Consider the following 8,517-nt stretch of genomic DNA (forward strand, 5'->3'; position numbering starts at 1 on the left):
TTTGATCCTTAATTAACCTTTTACTGCAGTAGGCTAAATCAGGGTCGCAGAGTGTTTCTTGTTAGTCTTTAACAAATCTATTTTGAAACGAAAGTATACACCTCACACACATGGTTAAGGGCTTAACAAAAATAATAGTTATACCATGTCAGATATAGAGTTGAAATGTAATACATTTTGAGTTTACATCCCAATATTACACTTTATATACATCACAGAAGACTGAAATACAACAACTGTTTGACATAGCAACACCAGATTTTGGGCTTGTTGAAACATATGAATAACATTCCACCCATGAGGTCACGAGGTAATTTGACTTCAGGAAAGGGCTACATAAAGAGCAGGAAATATTATTTTCAGATTATTCCTTTAAACATACTAACTTTCGATTCTACCAAGTCAAGTCAGACAATGGGTGGAGAACTAAAGCTGAATGTATTTTCTGTTTGTAGGAAACTGCCTGTGTTTGTTGAAATCCTGCATCTGCTGCTTGTGGTACCTGAAGAAGTTTCTAACGTACCTGAATTGTTTTACAGAATACCACTTTAATCCATTTCTAAATGGTAAATAGTGTTTATGCACATATTACACTGAACTCGCCTTGTTAGCATTTACGATACTTGCCCGCTATTGTCTCAACATCCAACACACATTCACCGTCTCTTCTTTCTCCCTTTCTCTCTCTTTAGGAGTTCGTAGAGAACAGTAAGAATATGGAGGGATGGGATCGGCCCGAGGCAGATGGAGACGGTCGTGAGATGAAGCCTATGGTGAGTTAACAATACTTTTCCAACAGAGAATACATTCATTTACCTCCATAATCTAGAGTCATGTACTCAAAATGATGATGCTGATGAAGACAATAGTAAAGTTTAACACTCCATTTGTTTATTATTGTAGACTCAAGGAGGAGGGACTTTTGTTTGACCAAACCAGGAGACTGAAACCGAAAGGCATTTGATGATTAACAGGCACTTCTCTGTCTGAAAACTCCATTGTGCAAGGTGTTCTCCCACGCCTGCTTATAGGATCATGTTACTACGGTGGATCAAATATGAAATATCCATTTACTCTAATAAGAACATTTTATATTACTCTAATATATGACATGCAGGTCCTACAAGTACTGAGGTTGTCTTATGTCAGAGGCAATGCATGATCATAACTGACAATCCCTAAATTGTGGCAACATTGAGTCATTACTGCTTACTGAGTTTGTAATACTCTATCCATAGAAAACAGGATTCCTTATGACTATCTCTATTCCCTTCATGAGTTTTTGTTATATAACAGAATTGTTATACTTTTGTTTTGCATATTAATAAAAGAAAACGAAAACAATCATGGTCCTCTTGTCTGTGTGAGATCTGTGGGGCAAGAGAGGATCAGTTCAATCTTGAACATGGGTTTGTGTCTGTATGCCACTAAGATATCCACTAAGAGGGAGAAACAATAAAACAATACACCCAAATATAAAAACAATAATGTATATTTACCCAACAATAAAGTATTGAATTAAATTAAATGCTTGTAATTATGATGTGTTGAAATGGAAATTTCCCTGTATCAGACCAGGGTTCAAAGTGTATTTTGTATTCTGTCTAGTATGTTAGCTGCACTTGATTGAGCTTCCCTGGTGCATTATAACCAATAGAATAGTCCCAAAAGTACAACCCCACCAATCTGGCACCATAGAAATATAATTTTTAAATGTCAATGTCTGGCACTCCATATACAGGCTCAATCAAATGCTCAAAGTATCTGAAAGAAAACAAATACTATTGGAATCCAGGTCTGTCCTGTATCAGTTTGACTATTTCCTAACTTAATTTTCCTCTACCCTGTGGTGGATATCAGGAATAAATCCCCGCTGACCCTGACCCCCATCCTGTCCTCTATGCTGCGACTGGCCCACTACCACCTGGGTACGTGGCCGTCCTTACTTAGATCCACAACCAGCTCAAAGGAAAAGTACCTCCTTTATCACATTCACCTACATCCACAACCATCTCAAAGGCTAAGGATGTGCCATATCATTAGCTTCCCTTTGAGAGAGAATAATAGTTAGGAGAGAAAAATAGTATCACTTTCTGTCAAAGGTCAGCATTAGACCTAAATGATATTAATAATTAAAGCAAAATAACTTGGATTACTTTTTAATTTCATTTGAGTTGAATGAAGTGACGCAGCATGACAACGTGAATGTTCAAGAATCCCAAATCGCATTATGCATTTCCTCCTTTCTAGAGTAGCTTTGATGACAGTTGTATTTGTGATGCTAACGTTATCTCACAAATGTGAGGATGTTTGAGATGGAAAAACCTAAGCATTTTATAATGAACAAGTCTCGTTCTTTCAACATTACATTGGCGACCATGTCTTGTATGAATGTAAACAAGTCTGAGGCACGCATGCCAATGGTTAATTCTGCTGTCTGTAAGGAAATGGGCAGGCTGTAGGTTGACTCTGATGCTACGATTAAATAGAGCACACTCAGCGCACCTTTTCTTCCATTCACCCTTCCCTTGTTACAATTCTCCCTAGAAATTACCATCCCGTGTTGGAGGCCAAGTGGGCATGACTGGGCATGATTGAAATCATACTCAATCCTCACATTTCCAAGGAACGTCATACATTTCACAGACCTCGCAAATCTCTGTTTTGAAAGATACTGACTTTATGACAAATTATCCTATGTACCCTTGGTAGTCAATTTTGGAATACTAATAAATGCCACGTAGGCCGCTTTCAACCAGAGAAGTAGTTTTTTTTGGTTTAGCTCCCCTTTGAGGGATAGTTTTCCTTCTGTCAAAGGTCAGCATTGTGGGTCGATGAAAAGCTATGATCCCTTATTGATATCACTTATTAAATCCACTTCAATCACTGTGGATGAAGGGGAGGAGACATGTTAAAGAAGGATTTTTAAGCCTTGAGACAGTTGAGACATGGATTGTGTACATGTGCCATTCAGAGGGTGAATGGGAAAGACGCAAGATTTCAGTGCCTTTGAACAGGGTATGGTAGTAGCTGCCAGGCGCACCGGTTTGAGTGTGCTAAGAACTGCAATGCTGCTGGGTTTTTCACGCTCAACAGGGGGGGGTGGGTCCTAATGTTTTGTGAAATCAGTATATTACGATGTAAAGAGAGGTTTTCATTTTAATTTCATTATAATATTTCAGCGGAGACGTGGCACATCAAAACTCACACTCAATTTGTGCAAATATGTATAAAAAGTATTTCAGCAGATTTTGTGCATTTTCCTGCGTTTTTCTGCGGCTAAATTCGTGTGACATGAACAAACTCAGCTCGTGGCATTTTGGCGATTTCACCTCATATATATATAACCTCATATATTTATACCTCATAAATATATAAATATATTTTTCATGTTTAAAAAAGACAAACTGTTTTAGTGTGGAAAACAACCAGGTTCTATTTTGTATTAGTAATTTGTAATATCTTCCAACAAGGAGATAAGTAGAGGAAAATAAGAAACTAGAAACAAAGATTTGATAAAAAATAATTCATACAAAAGTCATGAGTTGGCTATAACATATATAACATAGACCTAGTACTGCCTACATGAAAAAAGGGCCTTTCTGACTACCAGTATCCCAAAGTATTAAGTGAAAACAAGCATAGAAAAGAGTATTGGCATTAATAATAAAAAAAACTACGTAAGGCTAATTATATTATCATTATTTCGGTGACAACTTGGTTGATTAGCAATATTGGGTTGTTAACACGTTTCGTTTTTTTTATATAAATAATTGTGGAACATTAAAAAAAGGCAGTGTAGAACACCATTGCCCATCTTGCATTGCTTTAATAACTTTCAAAAGATTGTTCCTAAGTTTGCCCCCCAAAAATGTATTTTCCTATGAATGAAGTCACACAAAAATGTGTCTTTTCCTACAAATGAAGTCGCACAATTTTTGGGGTCTTTTCACATGAATTAAACCACACAAAAACGCATGAAATCTGCTAAAATACTTTTTGTCCATATTTGCACAAATTCAGTGTGAGATTGTGTTGCTTCTGTCGGATCTGACAATTAATCTTGATGGTTGTACAGTCGTCTCAAATAAAACTGCGAAGGACCTCGCCGTTACTCTGGACCCTGATCTCTCTTTTGACGAACATATCAAGACTATTTGAAAGACAGCTTTTTTCCATCTACGTAACATTACAAAAATCTGAAACTGTCTGTCCAAAAATGACGCAGAAAAGTTAATCCATGCTTTTGTCACTTCTAGATTAGACTATAGCAATGCTCTATTTAACCTGTTGGGGATAGGGGGCAGTATTTGCACGGCCGGATAAAAAACGTACCTGATTTAATCTGGTTACTACTCCTGCCCAGAAACTAGAACATGCATATAATTGTTTGATTTGGATAGAAAACACCCTAAAGTTTCTAAAACTGTTTGAATGGTGTCTGTGAGTATAACAGAACTCATATGGCAGGCCAAAACCTGAGAAGATTCCAAACAGGAAGCGCCCTCTCCGACCATTTCTTGGCCTTCTTTGTCATCTCTATCCAAAACAAAGGATCTCTGCTGTAACGTGACACTTTCTAAGGCTCCCATAGGCTCTCAGAAGGCGCCAGAACGTTGAATGATGACTCTGCAGTTACTGGCTGAAAAACAGTAGCGCATTTGGTATGTGGTCGATCTGAGAACAATGAGACGGGCGCACGCGTGCACGAGACGACTCCATTTTCAACTTTGAGTCTTTGAACGAAAACAACTTCTCCCGGTCGGAATATTATCGCTATTTTACGAGAAAAATCGCATAAAAATTGATTTTAAACAGCGTTTGACATGCTTCGAAGTACGGTAATGGAATATTTTTACATTTTTTGCGTGTCACCCTTCGTTACCCTTCGGATAGTGTCTTGAACGCACGAACAAAACGCCGCTATTTGGATATAACTATGGATTATTTGGAACCAAAACAAGATTGGGTGATGAAGTAGAAGTCCTGGGAGTGCATTCTGACGAAGAACAGCAAAGGTAATCCAATTTGTCTTATAGTAAATCTGAGTTTGGTGAGTGCCAAACTTGGTGGGTGTCAAAATAGCTAGCCTGTGATGGCCGGGCTATCTACACAGAATATTGCAAAATGTGCTTTCACCGAAAATCTATTTTAAAATCGGACACCGCGATTGCATAAAGGAGTTCTGTATCTATAATTCTTAAAATAATTGTTATGTTTTTTGTGAACGTTTATCGTGAGTAATTTAGTAAATTCACCGGAAGTGTTCGGTGGGAATGCTAGTCACATGCTAATGTAAAAAGCTGTTTTTTGATATAGATATGAACTTGATTGAACAAAACATGCATGTATTGTATAACATAATGTCCTAGGAGTGTCATCTGATGAAGATCATCAAAGGTTAGTGCTGCATTTAGCTGTGGTTTTGGTTTTTGTGACATTATATGCTAGCTTGAAAAATGGGTGTCTGATTATTTCTGGCTGGGTACTTTGCTGACATAATCTAATGTTTTGCTTTCGTTGTAAAGCCTTTTTGAAATCGGACAGTGTGGTTAGATTAATGAGAGTCTTGTCTTTAAAATGGTGTAAAATAGTCATATGTTTGAGAAATTGAAGTAATAGCATTTGTAAGGTATTTGAATATCGCGCCACGGGATTCCACTGGCTGTTGACTAGGGTGGGACGCAAACGTCCCACCTAGCCCATAAACTTCAGTTAGTGCTAAACATAGCTGCTACAATCTTGACCAGAACCACATTTTTATATCATACTACTCCAGTACTAAACTCTCTACACTGGCTTCCTGTTAAGGCTAGGGGTGATTTCAAGGTTTTACTGCTAACCTACAAAGCATTATATGGGCTTGCTCCTACCTATCACTCCGATGTGGTCCTGCCGTACATACCTACACATACGCTACGGTCACAAGACGCAGGCCTCCTTACTGTCCCTAGAATTTCTAAGCAAACAGTTGGACGCAGGGCTTTCTCTTATAGAGCTAAATTTTTATGGAATGGTCTGCCTATCCATGTGAGAGATGCAGACTCGGTCTCGACCTTTAAGTCTTTATTGAAGACTCATATCTTCAGTAGGTCCTATGATTGAGTATAGTCTGGCCCAGGGTTGTGAAGGTGAACGGCCAGGCACTGGAGCGACGAACCGCTCTTGCAGTTTCTGCCTGGCCGGTAACCCCTCTCTCCACTTGGATTCTCTGCCTCTAACCCTATTACGGGGGCTGTGTCACTGGCTTACTGGTGCTCTTCCATGCCGTCCCTAGGAGGGGTGTCACTTGAGTGGGTTGAGTCAATGACGTGATCTTTCTGTCCAGGTTGGCACCCCCCTCGGGTTCATGCCGTGGGGGAGATCTTCGTGGGCTATATTCAGTCTTGTCTCAGGGTAGTAAGTTGTGGTTGAAGATATCCCTCAAGTGGGTGGGGTTATATCCTGCCTGGTTGGCCCTGCCCGGGGGTATCGTTGGATGGGGCCACAGTGTCTCCCGACCCCTCCTGTCTCTGCCTCCAGTATTTATGCTGCAATAGTTTATGTATCGGGGGTTAGGGTCAGTCTGTTATATCTGGAGTATTTCTCCTGTCTTATCCGGTGTCGTGTGTGAAGTTAAGTATGCTCCCTCTAATTCTCTCTCCCTCTCCCTTCCTCTCCCTCCCCTCTCAGAGGACCTGAGCCCTGGGAACATGCCTCAGGACTACCTGACCTGATGACTCCTTGCTGTCCCCAATCCACCCGGTCGTGCTGCTGCTCCAGTTTCAACAGTTCTGCCTGTGGCTATGGAACCCTGACCTGTTCATCGGATGTGCTACATTGTCGTGGACCTGCTGTTTTCGACTCTCTCTCACTACCGCACCTGCTGTCTCTAACTCTGAATGCTTGGCTATGAAAAGCCAACTGACATTTACTCCTGAGGTGCTGATCTGTTGTACCCTCTACAACCACTGTGAATATTATTATTTGACCCTGCTGGTCATCTATGAACGTTTGAACATCTTGGTCATGTACTGTTATAATCTCCACCCGGCTCAGCCAGAAGAGGAGTCGCCACCCCTCAGAACCTCATTCCTCTCTAGGTTTCTTCCTAGGTTGCTGCCTAGGAACATCTGCAGTCCTCATGCCTCCTTGCAGCATAACAAAGGCACGTTCACGCAGATGAGCAGGGACAATGGGCATCTTTCTTTTGGTGTTTTTCAGAGTCAGTAGAAAGGCATGCTGCACTGACAGAGATGGCCGCCTCGCTTCGCATTCTTAGGAAACTTTGCAGTATTTTGTTTTTTTATGTATTCTTTCTTACACTGTTACCCCAGGAAATCTTAATTCTCATTACATACAGCTGGGAGGAACTATTGGATATAAGAGCAACGTCAACTTACCAACATTACTACCAGGAATACGACTTTCCCGAGTTGGATCCTCTGTTTGGCTACCACCCAGGACAATGGATCGGATCCCAGCAGGCAACCCAAAACAAAGGCGCCGCAGAAGGGGCAGACGGAGTGGTCTTCTGGCCAGGCTCCGTAGACGGGCACATCACCCACCGCTCCCGAGTATGCTACTAGCCAACGTCCAGTCTCTTGACAACAAGGTAGACGAAATCCGAGCAAGGGTTGCCTTCCTGAGAGACATCAGAGATTGTAACATTCTCTGTTTCACGGAAACATGGCTCACTCGGGATATGTTATCAGAGTCTGAACACCCACCTGGTTTCTTCACGCATTGCGCCGACAGAAACAAACATCTCTCTGGTACGAAGAAGGGCGGGGGTGTATGCCTTATGATTAACGAGTCGTGGCGTGATCATAACAACATACAGGAACTCAAGTCCTTTTGTTCACTTGACCTAGAATTCCTTACAAACAAATGCCGACCGCATTATCTACCAAGAGAATTCTCTTCGATTATAAACACAGTCGTGTACATCCCCCCCAAACAGACACCTCGACGGCCCTGAAAGAACTTCATTGGACTCTATGTAAACTGTAAACCCCATATCCTGAGGCTGCATTTATTGTAGCTGGGGATTTTAACAAGGCTAATCTGAAAACAAGGCTCCCTAAATTTTATCAGCATATCGAATGCTTGACCCAGGCTGGGAAAATTCTGGATCATTGCCATCCCTCGCCCTCCTTTGGGCAAATCTGACCACAACTCCATTTTGTTGCTCCCAGCCTATAGACAGAAACTAAAACAGGAAACGCCATTGCTCAGGTCTGTTCAACGCTGGTCCGACCAATTTTATTCCACGCTTCAAGATTGCTTCATTCACGTGGACTGGGATATGTTCCGCATTGCGGCGAACAACAACATTGACGAATACGCTGACTCGGTGTGCGAGTTCATTAACAGGCACGGTGATGTTGTACCCACAGCGTCTATTAAAACATTCCCCAACCAGAAACTGTGGATTGATGGCAGCATTCGCGCAAAACTGAATGCGCGAACCACTGCTTTTAATCAGGGCATAGTGACCGGAAACATGACCGAATACATGACTGAATACAAACAGTG

General features: G+C 41.2%; 1 long non-coding RNA gene across 1 annotated transcript; it reads left to right on the forward strand.

The window, feature by feature from the left end:
* The first annotated feature begins 431 nt into the window (after positions 1-431).
* Positions 432-1,020, forward strand: LOC145878619 (uncharacterized). Its single transcript, XR_014392117.1, has 3 exons — positions 432-566; positions 693-773; positions 904-1,020. It is a non-coding gene; the product is annotated as an uncharacterized LOC145878619 (long non-coding RNA).
* The last annotated feature ends 7,497 nt before the right edge of the window (positions 1,021-8,517 follow it).

Source organism: Salmo salar, chromosome 04 (genome assembly GCF_965601325.2).
Source record: "Salmo salar chromosome 04, fSalSal1, whole genome shotgun sequence".
Taxonomy (NCBI): Eukaryota; Metazoa; Chordata; class Actinopteri; order Salmoniformes; family Salmonidae; genus Salmo; species Salmo salar.